We start from the raw sequence: 13,846 nt of genomic DNA on the forward strand, positions 1-13,846 counted from the left end.
CATACTTCTTGCTTTTAAAAAAGTAAAATTACTTTTTTACATCATTCAATATTGCCTTACATATCCACATACATTTCATTAAAATATAAAACTCATTTAAAAAACTTTGTCCTTTGAGAAAGTGGTATGTTGACTGCCAAGGAGAAGGCCATTCATAGCAATCACGTTAATGAACAGGATTAGGAAGGCCAGGCACAGTGGCTCATGCCTGTAATTCCAGCACTTTGGGAGGCCGAAGCGGGAGGTCTCTTGAAACCAGGACTTTGACATCGGGCTGGGCAACATGGCGAGACCCCATCTCTACAAAAAGTTTAAAAATTAGCTGGCCATGGTGGTACACATCTGGGGTCCTAGCTACTCAGGAAGCTGAGGTGGAAGGATCACTTGAGCCCAGGAGGTGGAGGCTGCAAGGTTGCAGTGATCTGTGACTGTGCCACTGCACTCCAGCCTGGGTGACAGAGCAAGACAATGTCTCAAAGAAAACAAATAAACAACAAAAAAACCAAGATTAGAACAGTTGCCTGCTCTTCTTTTCTTTGGTGCTGATGTTATTTCTGTTTCTATGTTATTAACATGACTAAGGCCTCTCTTTACCAGTTATCTACTGTGTGCCAAGCATTGTTCCCAGGTGTTAATTATGTTAATTCATTTAATACTCTAACACAATCCTATGAGGTAGATGTTACCAATTCTATTTCACCAAACAGAAAAACCAAGGCCCAAGTCATATAGCTAGTAAAAAGAGGAGCCAGAATTCAAACCAGGACTGATTTCAAAGTTCTCATTCCTTCTACTATGCCATGGAAAGTACATTAGGGTGTTTTTATGTCAACTGCAGCCAGACACATCAATTTTCTCTTCTGAGAAGACAGGATATAAATCTGAAGAAACAATGTATATGAAAATATGCTATATGCTATAAGGCAATATTCCTATGTAAATAACTATCATCATCCTCCAGGAAAAGAATGCGTAAAGCAGAGCTGACAGTTTTCTTTCTCATTTTTTTTTTTTTTTTTTTTAAGAGACAGGGACATGCTATGTTGCCCAGGCTGGACTTGAACTCCTGGGCAAAGTGATCCTCCTGCCTCAGCCTGCTGAGCAGCTGGGACTACAGGCACATGCCATCATGCCAGGCCAGAACTGGCATTTCTACTGCACACACACCGGCAAACTCAGCAGGAAGTGAACTCTAAACATACCCTAAGAGGAGAACTTTTCTCTCAACACTAAAACTCGTAAAAACATGTAAGCAAGTGTGTGGGTCAGTCACTCCCTTAAACACAGGTGTCTGGCAAGATAGTGAGAAATCATCCCACATCTAGTGTCCATGGGCACAGACTCCTGTTTGCTTCAGAATCCAGGAGATGCTGGCATTTGGCCAGGTAGCCCTTCTTTTCTCTCAACTCCCTTTTAATCTCATCTCCTTCAGTGATGACCATTCTCAAAGAATTATTTCAAGAGACACTATCTTTGAGAAGAAGAATTATTTCAAGCTTTAATTTCTAGCTCATCTACAAATCCAAGACTTTTGGAAATCAAAGCTCTCCAAAACTCTGAAACCTACAATGTGCTTCTTTCCTATAAGTTTGATGACTATTACCTAGGAGACATGCATGCCTTCCCTGGTAGTTTAAGAGACAAAGTTTGGAATATGATGTGATGTGCTCAGAAAAGGGGTCACTCTACCTCTAGTCCTGGGCATCAAGGGCTTTCTAGATGTTTAAGAGGCAAGTGGTCACCAGCAGCAAGAAAACGTTGGGGTGGGTTCTCTGGACCACTGCTTCACTCAGGGACAGCCACCCCTTCTCTATTCAACCCATCCAAACCCTGTAAGTGAAGTGTAAAGAATGCAAAGCAGATCTACTACCTACCAAAACAAACCCCAACCAGAAAAGCACTGGGGTTACTATGCAAAGGGATCCCTCAAAGATAAAACAGGAAGAGGGGTTCACTGCGTCTCCTCTCGAGGGCTCCTGCTTCAACCCCACCTATGTATCACAATTCTTTTCCCCTTCAGTATCAACCCCCTACCTCATTAATTTCCTCCCCTCCAACCAACAGGCAGCGAGGTCCAACAGAGCACAATAAATTTAAAACTGTTTAAAATGGGTGTCTTGCATTTTTCTTACCTTGTCTTCTTCCACCACTGGCTGAGCTTTCAACTGATTCCACGGTGCCCCAGCTCTGCAGTAAAGCAACTACCCCACGTCTTCAAACTCTTCACAGAATCATGCACCATCTCCTGCCCTAACACACACCAGGCTCTCCCCGAGGGCGCTCTCTCTACCCTGGCAACTTCAATAGCTATGTGGATGGATACACTCAAAACTCTTATCTCACAACTGATTCCCTGACATCAATTCCACTTCCACTTGAGTCACTCACACTTTTGCACAAACCCTGAACCTTGGACTACCCATTTCAAAACCTTGCCCTCTACTGTCTGACCACAATTTCCTTTCCTGTCTATCTTTTGACCATTCACTACCTGACAGCTGCTCTTTGACCTTGGTCAGGCCTCTGTTCCCTTAAGCCTTTTTCCTAGTGTATATCAGCCACCTCCTGGCCTTTCCTTCTGCCAATCCAGGTTGGAATCCATGATTCATCATACATGGATCAATCTCAAATCCACAGCTCCTTTCTCTTTCCACTGTACCTACCTAAAAAGCCCTAACTATGGTATTCTCCATTCCTTTGTCAGCACACCTAAAAATTGCTAGTCAGATACCACACAACCAATACACTTCTGAAAGGTCTTTCGGAGATACATTCTGAAGCATTTATGAATGAAATGGTATGATGCCTGGAGTTCACTTCAAAAAATTCAGTGGTAAAAAAGGAAGAGTAGTGGACAAGAATAGAAATAAAACAAGCTAGTTCACATGTTAATAGTCATAGTTATTAGTTAATAGTTACAGATAACGGTTGAAGCTGGATGACGGACACAACAGTGGTCATCTATTCTCTCTACTTTGGTTATGCTTGTTATTTTCCATAATAAAACGTTTAACAATAAAACAACTTAAGTGCAAGATTAATGGGGAACAATGCCAAAGGTCACACACAGACTACCTGCTAGTCACAAAATGAAAACTATAATTTCACGATGGAGAAATGCAGCTGATCCTACCTTAACCAGTAATCAAACTTAGCATCAATAATAATGGGCCAGCCAAACATCATGTGCCTCTGATCTGCTGCATCATTTACAAAGGGTTGTTTTCTCCCCAAAATGCTTAACCTAAATCTAATCAGGTCTCTAGATGTAACTTACAGTTTATAGAATACACAGGGGAGAGAGGAAGAACCTGAACAATACCCCAAAGAAACAATCAGACAAATCCATAATGTGAAAAATGAATTCAGGTTAAGAAATAAGAAGTGTCTAAAACTGGGCAACACAAGAGCCCCCATCTCTACAAACAATAAAAAAAAAAATAGCAGATTTAGCAGAGTGTGGTGGCACACACCTGTAGACCCAGCTACTCAGGAGGCTGAGGCCCCCACCATCTAACTAAAACTACCCAGGAAGACCCCAAGCAAGAACCCCAGAACCATGCAAGTATTGTGGTTTTAAGCCACTATGTTTTGGGGTGGTCTGGTAGGCAGGACACTGGTACTGGTAGATCCAGCCTTTCAAGAGCCAGTCCTGAGACTTGTCTCTGGAGTCTTATCTTGACATTCCTCACTCTACCCTGCCAAGGACAACAAACATGACCAACTGGGACTTCCCTGCACACTCTACACTTACAGCTTCACTCCTGTCTTTGTGCATGCAAATCCCTCTACCTGGAATGCCCCTCCCTGCCCTGTCTCCTTATAAAAGAACTATGCCTCCTTCGAAATCTGTACCAGCACCATTTCCTCTGCGAAACCGTGCCCTACTTTTCCCCACTCTCCTACCACCAGTAATTCAATTAATCCTCTCCTCCTAGTGAAACATCTAGGGTGGCATAAATTGCAAAGCAGTATACTGGCTTTTCATATGCCTTGTCCAATAAACTATTAAGTCCCATGAGGAAGTGCTATGTGTCTGTGCGCTGGTCCTGCAGGGGCCTAATGAATGTATGCTGATTGGAAGTGGTTTCTCCTGCTCCCTTACTTAGCCTATTTCTACTAAAAACATTTCTGGTCCAGGCACAGTGGCACACACCTGTAATCCCAGCACTTTGGGAGGCTGAGGTAAGAGGATCACTTGAGCCCAAGAGTTCGAGACCAACCTGGGCAACACGGCAAAGCCCCATTTCTACAAAAATTTTAAAAATTAGCCAAGCATGGTGGTTCGTGCCCATGGTCTCAGCTTCTCCAGAGGCTGCAGTGGGAGGATCACTTGAGCCCAGGAGGTAGAGGCTGCAGTAAGCTGTGATAGCGTCACTGTACTCCAGCCCGTGCAACAGACCAAGACCCTTTCTCAAAAAAAAAAATTCTGTTTAAGCCCCTGGCTGATGGAGCAGAAATGATGCCCTCTAAATCCTGCTTTTCTCGGTCTCCTAAACTCTAACTTTCCTTTTCTGAGTTCGCAAGTTCGCAACCCTTGGGATCAACAACACTAGGTTGATCCAGCACTAAAAGCTGCCTTTTAAAATACAGTTAGATGGGACCTGACTAGCTTAGTGTCTGGGACATAAGTAGGTACTCAATAAACGTTATTTCTTTTCCTTCTCTTACTTCAAAAACCTTCCTGAATCTGTTCGCAAAGCAGCTCCATTTCCTCACACCTTTCAAGCTGCTTTTCTCCGAAAGCCACGCCCTTTCTGGGTCTTAATACCTGCTTAGACTTTGGCCTACTGCCTCTCCTCAGTACCAGCTGCCCACCTGCTGCCACCTCAGCCAGGGTGAGCTCATCAAAGCAGGTATAATTTTTAAGGGAGAGGCTTCTATGTCACCAGATCTAGGTCCAGCGTGTCAATACAATTGCACATAAGAGGCACTGGAAAGTTTTGCAAAGAGGATTCATGCAACTATCCCCAAACATTAATAAAAGAAACCTGGTTGTGTCGTATTTAGGATAAGAGAAAGCAAACAAAAAACAGGATTAGGAATCAGAAGACTTGGGTGAAATTTTTAATCTGCCTCTTTCACTAAAGGCTTTTGTTGTTGTTGTTGTTGTTGTTGTTGTTTTTGTAAACTGAATCAGAAATACTCTAAGCCAGGTGCAGTGGCTCACACCTTGTAATCCCAGCAATTTGGGAGGCCAAGACAGGCGGATCAATTGAGGTCAGGAGTTCAAGACCAGCCTGGTCAACTAGTGAAACCCAATCTCTACTAAAAATACAAAAAATTAGCCGTGTGTGGTGGCATGTGCCTGTAGTCTCACTTACTTGGGAGGCTGAGGCATGAGAATCATTTGAACCTAGGAGGAGGAGGTTGCATGAGCTGAGATCATGCCACTGCACTCCAGCCTGGGCTACAGAGCAAGACCCTGTCACAAAAAAAAAAAAAAAAAAAAGAATATTACTTTAAATGTCACAGAAAATGTTTTTAATTGTTACAGTACATCCTTAAGTGAAAAGAAGTTTACAAATTTTACATAAAGAAAAAATTTGATAGAAAAAAGGTTATCTTAGGTTTTCTTATCAACAAAATTTAATTCCTGCTGGGCACGGTGGCTCATGCCTGTAATCCCAGCACTTTGGGAGGCCAAGGCGGGTGGATCACCTGAGGTCAGGAGTTCAAGACCAGCCTGGCAAACATGGTGAAACACCATCTCTACAAAAACACAAAAATTAGCTGGGTATGATGGTGGGTGCCTGTAATCCCAGCTATTTGGGAGGCTGAGGCAGGAGAATCACTTGAACCCAGGAGGCAGAGGTTGCAGTGAGCCAAGATCACACCACTACACTCCAGCCTGGGTGACAGAGTGAAACGCTATCACACACACACACACACACACACACACACACACACACACACACACAAAAGAGGAAGAAAATTTAATTCTTACTTCTCTCCTTACAGCAAAAAGTTTAAATATAAAAACTGGAACCATAAAACACTAAAAGAAAACATGAACCACGTTTTTTTTGTGATTCTGACAAGTGAAGATTTTCCAAGTATGACAGAAAATTCAACTCCATAGCCAAGAAGGGGGATGGGGGGAAGCGCCTTGAAGGAAAATATTTGCCTAAATAAAAATGTAAAACATGTGAAAGGCAAATAATCAGCATAAACAAAGTCAAAAAATTTTTTTATTGGGGAAAAATTATCAGCAACACATATGGCAAAGAGTCCTAATGTAGTATGTATGTAAAAGCTCTCACAAGTCCACAAGATAGAATAATGACCAAACAGAAAAATTAACAAGGTATTTGAGCAGAAAATTTACAAAGGAATAAAACCAACTATCAGAAAGATAAAAAGATGCTAATTTCATTAATAACTAAAGACATCCTAAATAAAGTAACAATAAGAAATCTTTTTTCACCTATCAGATTGGCAAAGAGTAAAAAGATGTATAACACCTATGTTGGCCAGGGTGTGGTGGAAAGAGGCACCTCCATACACTTGAGAAGTACACTGATGCAACTTCTTTGGGAGGCAGTTTGGCAATATTTATTAACATTTATAATGAGTACACCCTTTGATCAGCAAATCTTTCCTTCTAGGAATTTTGCCTAAGGAAATAAAATACAGGTACTAGGACACATGGGCAAAGACAGCTGGATACTGCTGTTCATTACAGTCCTGCATATAATAGGAACAACTGAGAAACAATTCAATTGTCCATCAAAAGGGGCTTGATTAAATAAATTATGATATATTTCTCTAAAGAAACACAATGCTGCTCCTTAAAAGCACATACTGAGGTGGAAAAATATCCTAGGTAAATTACAAGTGACATGTTTTTCAGTACAGTATAATCTTTTCTTTCCATTTTTTAATTGCAGTAAAGTATATAAAATTCCCCATTTAAGAGTGTACAATTCAGTGACATTAACTATGTTCACAATGTTGTGCAACCATCACCACTATTTCCCAAACTCTTCCAAACAGAAACTCTGCAATGATCAAGCAGTAACTCCCCATTCTCCCCTCTCCCCAAGCTCCTGGTTTACCTCTAATCTATTTTCCTATCTCTATGAATTTGCCTTTTCTGGATATTTTATATAAGCAGAATCACAAAATATTTGTGCTTTTGTATATGGCTTATTTCAGTCAGGACAGCATTTTCAAGGTTTATCTACATTGTAGTATGCATCAGAACTTCCTTCCTTTCACAGCTGAGTAACAGTCCGGTTTGTATTACTGTGTTCATACATTTTGTTTATGCATCAGTCAGTGAACTCTTGGGTTGTTTCCACCTTCTCGCTGCTGTGAATAATGCTGCAATGAACATTGGCATGCTTGTTTTCAATTATTTTGGGCATATACCTGGGAGTGGAATTGCTGAGTCATATGGTAATTTGGGGCTTTTTGGAGAATAATCAAACTTTCCCACAGCAGCTGTACTGCTAACACTCCCACTAACAATCTATGAGGGTTCTAACTTCTCTATATTCTCACCAACACTTTTTACTTTCCATTTTTTTAAATTAAGAGTATAAACTTTTGTGTAAAACTAAATGTATATAAAATGTATCATTTAAAGAATCTGTTATGGCTCAAGGATGTTAGTTTAAATATATAAATAAAAAATATAAATAAATAAAAAATCTGGTGCTACCCAACTGTTAACCATAACTATTTTTCTGGGGCGTGGATTTATAGAAGATGCTCATATTCTGCCTTACATATTCCCCATTTTGCAAAAGTTTTTAGAACACCCGGTGCTGCTTGTGTTATTTTAAACAAAAGTTAGCCAGATAGACGGCTTGATGCCTGCCTGCTGATCTGAAACAGTTGCAATGTTACATACACAGCAAAGCCCTAAATCAGCAGAGGTGAGAAGGCCTGTGTCCCAGTCCTCACTCTGCCACCCTGAGCACTCTGTATTCTCACCTCTCAACTCCCAGGCACCCAGGACTGAATCCAAGTTCCCAGCGAGTACCCCCAAAATAGACGACAGCTGTGTGGACCCACCCACGTGGTCCTTCCACCCCGGGGACAGCACTGAGGCTACAGAAGCCCCAGGTGGGTTGTCTCAGGCTACGTACGGGTAGCTGTCTCCCTTTATCTAGTATGCCTTACAAAGATTAAGTTGGGCAGCACTGTGCCAGGCAGCCTGTAATATCCCTTCCCACACTGAAACAGAATTCCACAGTTGTACTGAACTAATGAAAGAAGGTAAGAAAAGGACAGCTCGGGGAAAACCTGCGAGTCACGGGCTACGAAGGAAAATGAAGGCCTTCCCTGCAAAGAGAGAAGCAAGCCCAGAAAAGAATTCAAGAAACAATGATGCCAAGGAGGAGAGGGCAGCTGACATTGACTAATGCAAGTGTCTCACCTGAAGCCACAGGTGCTGAAGTAGACAGCAAAGGGCAGTGTCTGGAGCCACACTGCTCTGTGGGAACCATCCCAAGGTCACCTGCTCAGGCAGCAACAAGGAGAAAACCCAGCCTCTGTGGGAAGAGGCACTGAGGCCTGGGGAAATGAAAGTCAAGTGAAACCCTTTCCCTCTTCCAGGTGTTCTCAGCCTTTCGGCTGCCAACTGTGAACTTTGTCCTTGAAATTCAACTCCTGGCCTAAAGAGATAATCTCCCAGGCATGTCCTGTGTAAATTTGGCTAATCAACAGAACACACTCTGTGCAGCCCGTGCTGGCTGTCCCTGAAACAGCCCTGCCAGTCAGAAGCAGTGCTGACAGGAGGAGGGAAGCTTTTCCTGGCATAAATATCACCAATCCTAATGAAATCAAGTGCCCAGGATGGGCATTTTCCAAAAATCAGACAAGCATCTGTTCAAAGACGAGCACATACCTGGAAATTTCATCCAGAAGTGATACGGATTTGGTGAAAAGAGTCATTGAGAACATGGACCTTTACCAGGCTTTGTTGATGTTTAAGAGTAAGCCACCTAAGAACATCTAAAGTAAAGCTTTGTAGACATGAAATTCTGGGTCAGTAAAAGAAAGCAAGCCAATTAACATCTGACCCTCACACCCTTATTGGCATCTCAGCTGCCAAGTCTCTTAAGCAGTGGTTCTCAAAGTGGGGTTCCCAGCCAACAGTAGCAGCATCACTTCCGAACTTGTTAAAAATGCAAATTTTTACCAAAAAATTTCTACTAAATTGGTTAACAAGCTCTCTGAGTTTGGTGCACAGTCAAGTCTGAAAACCACTGCTCTACGGCTCCAGAAAGCTGAAAGCTCTGCAGTCTGGAGTTCTGATCCCACCCACCCCGAGACTTCCCTTACTTTCTGCTCTAAATGAATTTTGAGGGACTGGAATATCACCCTCCAGTTACAGCCAATAAAATAGGCGAGTTTCCTCCCATTCCAGTTCCATCTTCTACATGGTTTCCTAGCTTTCTTTTCCACAAACCATATCCAATTGTGTTTCCTTCCTGCTTCCTGGGGCAAGTGATTCTCCGCTTTGCTTTCTGGATGGTTCTATCCCTTAAAGATCTGACCTCAGCCAGTCTTTCCAGCCTCACCTTCTAACCCATCTGTGTATACCTGCTCATGGCAGATGACCATTTAATGTCTGCTCATTGTGAATCAGTGATGAAGACCATCTGAACAATACCCTCTAAAGGAATCTTTCCCAAGTACATTATCTTTCCTTCAGAAGCAAGTGTGTTACTGAAACAAGCTGGGAAGGGGAGACAGGAAGCAGAATCCAGTGACTTACCAAAGAAATTTCCTCCATGTTCTAGCAATCTATGCTAAATCTGAAATTCAGTTTCACCCTGCTCTGCCCTTCACAAACTATTCCATCTAAGCAGGGTGATTAGGCTGACCACAGATTTCATGAACACCAACGAATAAGAGTTTATAAATACTGCATACATTTTCATTTCAGAATCCTGGGCCTTCACTACTGATAGAATCCAAACAGGATCAAACCTTTAGAAAAAGAAGTATGGGCCGGGCTCAGTGGTTCACGCCTGTAATCCCAGCACTTTGGGAGGCCAAGGTGGGCAGATCACCTGAGGTCAGGAGTTCAAGACCAGCTTGGCCAACATGGTGAAACCCCCGTCTCTACAAAAATACAAAAATTAGCTAAGCATGGTGGCGCATGCCTGTAATCCCAGCTATGTGGGAGGCTGAGGCAAGAGAATCGCTTTAACCAGGGAGGCGGCAATTGCAGTGAGCCAAGACCATGCCACTGCACTCCAGCTTGGGTGACAGAGTGAGAATCCATCTCGAAAAAGAAAAAGAAGTAACAACCCATAGAAACTAGTCAATGTTCAATTTCCAAGAAGTGAAAGTTGTAGCCTGATACATTTCTTTTCTCAAACATTTCCAACAAACTTGAAGACTCTAGAAAATATCTGTACACTAGGAAATCAGGGTTTATTTACAAACACTAGTTTACTGACAAATCACTTATTTTTTCCAAAAGTAAATTCCATCTTCTTATACAATAGGGGGAACTGCAATCTAAGACATCTAACTACTTACGGAGCGTTAAGGAGAAAGGCCATTTTCTTCCTGCCCAGATGAAGAGATGTATGGAATTCAGGTTAACTGCTTCCAAGTCTTGCCACAGCCCCACCCTCCCCAGTTATTTATATGGACTCGTATTCTCAGTATTTAACCAGGTACCCCTTTCAGAGAAAACTTAAAAAAACCTCATTCAATTCTGCAAACATTCACAATGTGACCATAAATAATACATAATGATTTAAAGGAAAAAACTCATTAGATGTTCTAGATAACCAAAGAAGAGCTGCATTGGATATACCAACCAGAGTGGAGGTGTGGCAAGAACACATGCTTGGAATCAAACAGCCTTAGATTTATATCTTAAGCAAGTTAGCTACTCCACGTCCCTGCAGATGTTACAACATCAACAAATTAACTCACAGGTCATCCTAAGGATTTACTAAAATAATGAAATAAAAACACCTAGTATAACACAATGCTTAGAACAGAGTAAGCATTACACTAAAGTCTTACCATAAACCTAAAATCTGCAGATAATTTAAAAACACATAGTGCTTGATCCCAAGAAGTATGCAGACTATATTAATTTGACTGACTTAGCTAAGCAGGTACTGCCTATGCCCACTCCAGATCCCTTTTGTTTCCTCATATTCTTATCCCCTTACCCCTTACCCCTTCTTCCCCTTTCTCCCCCCTTCTTCCCCTTCTTCCTTGTTCTTCCCCTTTCTTCCCCTTTCTTTCTTCCCCCTTCTTTCCCCCACTTCCCCTTCCCCCTTCCCCCCTTCCCTCTTCTCTTCTCTTCTTTGAGACAGAGTATTGCTCTGTCTCTTCTCTTCTATTCTTTTATTTGAGACAGAGTCTTGCTCTGTTGCCCAGGCTGGAGTGGCATGATTATAGCTCACTGAAGCTTTAAACTCTTGGGTTCCGGCAATCCTCCCGCCTCAGCCTCCCAAGGCGTGGGGGTTACAGGCATGAGCCACCATACCTAGCACCATACTCCTTTTACTGATTCTTCGCAATCAGATTCAATGTTTCTCTCTCTCCCTCTGAAATTTCCATACCTTATCCCAAGTTGTGCCACATCCTCCACCCCGACACCCCCTTGCTCCGCATATTCTAACATGATGACTTCCTAGGTGTCCTTTCTGCATGTCAAGCTCTTTCCTACCTCAGGAGCTTTGACTGCTGTTCCCTTTTCCAGAAAGGAACTTTCCCCAAATCTGCACATTCACGGCTTCTTCTCATCCTTGAGCTCACAGTTCAAATGTCATTCTCAGAGTCCTTCTCTAACCTCTCGGGTTCCTGTTACTCTCACTATCACATTACCATTATTTCCTTCCTAGCTCACAGCACTATCTTGATCTCATCTATTGATTTGTTTACTTGTTTACTGAAATGCTTCCCCACTCACTCTACGTTACGCTCCATGACAACAAGGACTTCAATGTCTTAGTTATCTCTACCTCCTCACATACAGAACAAAACCTAGAACAGAAGGAATACTCAATAAATATTTATTGAATGAATAAATACATTCAGCTTCTGAAGCAAGAGAGGCAGAGTTAGATTCCCCCTCACTCCTTCGCTTTCTCTAACTGATGACAGTAGAAGACGGAAGCCCAGGGAAAGACTGTAAATTAAAAAGAGAACATACTGAGGATTGACTTTTGGGGAACACCAAAAACTAAAAGCCATCCCAACCCCCCAACTGACAAAACATTAAGGGGTATCAGGGACCCAGGAGGATGGCACAGGTGTTGCAGTCTCCACTGCAAGGCCATGTAGACATCTGGCCTTCGGTGTTTTTCAGATGAAAAGAAGTCTGGATATCACTGCTTTCAAAACCCATCTGGGCACAGAAGCAGAATAGGCACCTACATCTAAATGGAGGGAAAAAACAGTTGTGGGTCCTGCAACTGGAGCGGGTGGGAAAGAAACTAAAAAGGCTTTTCTATTTCCATTTAACGAGATTTAAATAAAACAACAATTTCCGGTTTCTTTTTTTTTAAGACGGAGTTTCGCTCTTGTTGCCCAGGCTGGAGTGAAATGGCACGATCTCGGCTCACTGCACACACTGCAACCTCCGCCTCCCAGGTTCAAGTAATTCTCCTGTCTCAGCCTCCCAAGCAGCTGGGATTACAGGCAACCGCCACCGCTCCCTGCTAATTTCGTACTTAGAGACAAGGTTTCACCATGTTGGCCAGGCTGGTCTTGAACTCCTGACCTCAAGTAATCCACCCACTTTAGCCTCCCAAAGTGCTGGGATTACAGGCCTGAGCCATTGCACCCTGCCCTGGTTGCTTTCTTTTTAACCTGGATCCCTGCCACTTCCCCCTGGGCACTCACTAGAATTGAGTTGACAAAACCAATAGCTCTTCTTTCCTCCAGTATCTTCACAACTAGCTCTCCCAGCACAGCAAGCCAAGAGCAAACCGTGAGCATCAGTGATGATTCCAACGCAGAGAGGCAGGGACTCGGAAAGGACAGTGCTACGTGTTCCATTTATGTTTCAACCCAAAGGGGTGAGTCAATCAGGAGGTTGGAGAGAGGCAGAGAAAATAAGAAACCTCAGTATTGTCTTTCCTTTCTAGATTCAAAAGCCTCAATTCCCCGAACATAGCAGCCAGAGTCAAAGCCACAGACGGCAAACCAAGGTCACTGCCATTGCCAACCTTGTCTCAGGTGTCCTAGCTATTTTCTTTTTCTTCTCACACTCAAGTACCATCCTCCTTTTTCTCTTTTCCTTTTTTTTTTTTTAAGAGACAGTGTGTTGCTATGTTGCTCAGGCTGGAGTGCAGTGTGTATTCACAGGTGTGATCATTGCACAGGACAGCCTCAAACTCATGGGCTCAAGCAGTCTCCTGCCTCAGCTTCCTGAGCAGCTGGGACTACAGGAGCACAAACCCATAGAATACTCCTTCATAGTTGCTGGGGTCATTCAAGTTCTTTAATTTCCTTTCCCTACTGGCATTCCTTTTTGCCAAGTGACAAAGTATATACACACAAGTCAGACCTTTTTGTCCTAAGGTCTTTGCAAATAAGTACAAAATTCCATGTGTAGTGTCTACAGTCCTCAGTCTTCACCATTTTTTATTATTATTATTATTATTATTTTAGAGACAGGATCTTGCTCTGTCACCCAGGCTAGAGTGCAGTGGCACAATCATAGCTCGCTATAACCTTGAACTCCCGGGCTCAAGCAATCCTCCCACCTCAGCCTCCCAAGTAGCTGGGACTACAGGCATGTGCCACCATGCTTGGCTAACTTCATTTATTTTGCAGAGATGAGGTCTCATTATGTTGCCCAGGCTGGTTTCAAACTCCTGGCCTCAAGCAATCCTCCTGCCCTGGCCTCCCA

General features: G+C 42.8%; 1 protein-coding gene across 6 annotated transcripts in view; it reads right to left on the minus strand.

Annotated features, from left to right (window-relative positions):
• The window catches only part of DENND2B (DENN domain containing 2B), a 180,175-nt gene that overhangs the window by 93,135 nt on the left and 73,194 nt on the right, over positions 1–13,846 (minus strand). The window lies entirely within an intron of this gene.

Source organism: Rhinopithecus bieti, unplaced genomic scaffold, assembly GCF_001698545.2.
Source record: "Rhinopithecus bieti isolate Rb0 unplaced genomic scaffold, ASM169854v2 scaffold_20891, whole genome shotgun sequence".
NCBI lineage: Eukaryota > Metazoa > Chordata > Mammalia > Primates > Cercopithecidae > Rhinopithecus > Rhinopithecus bieti.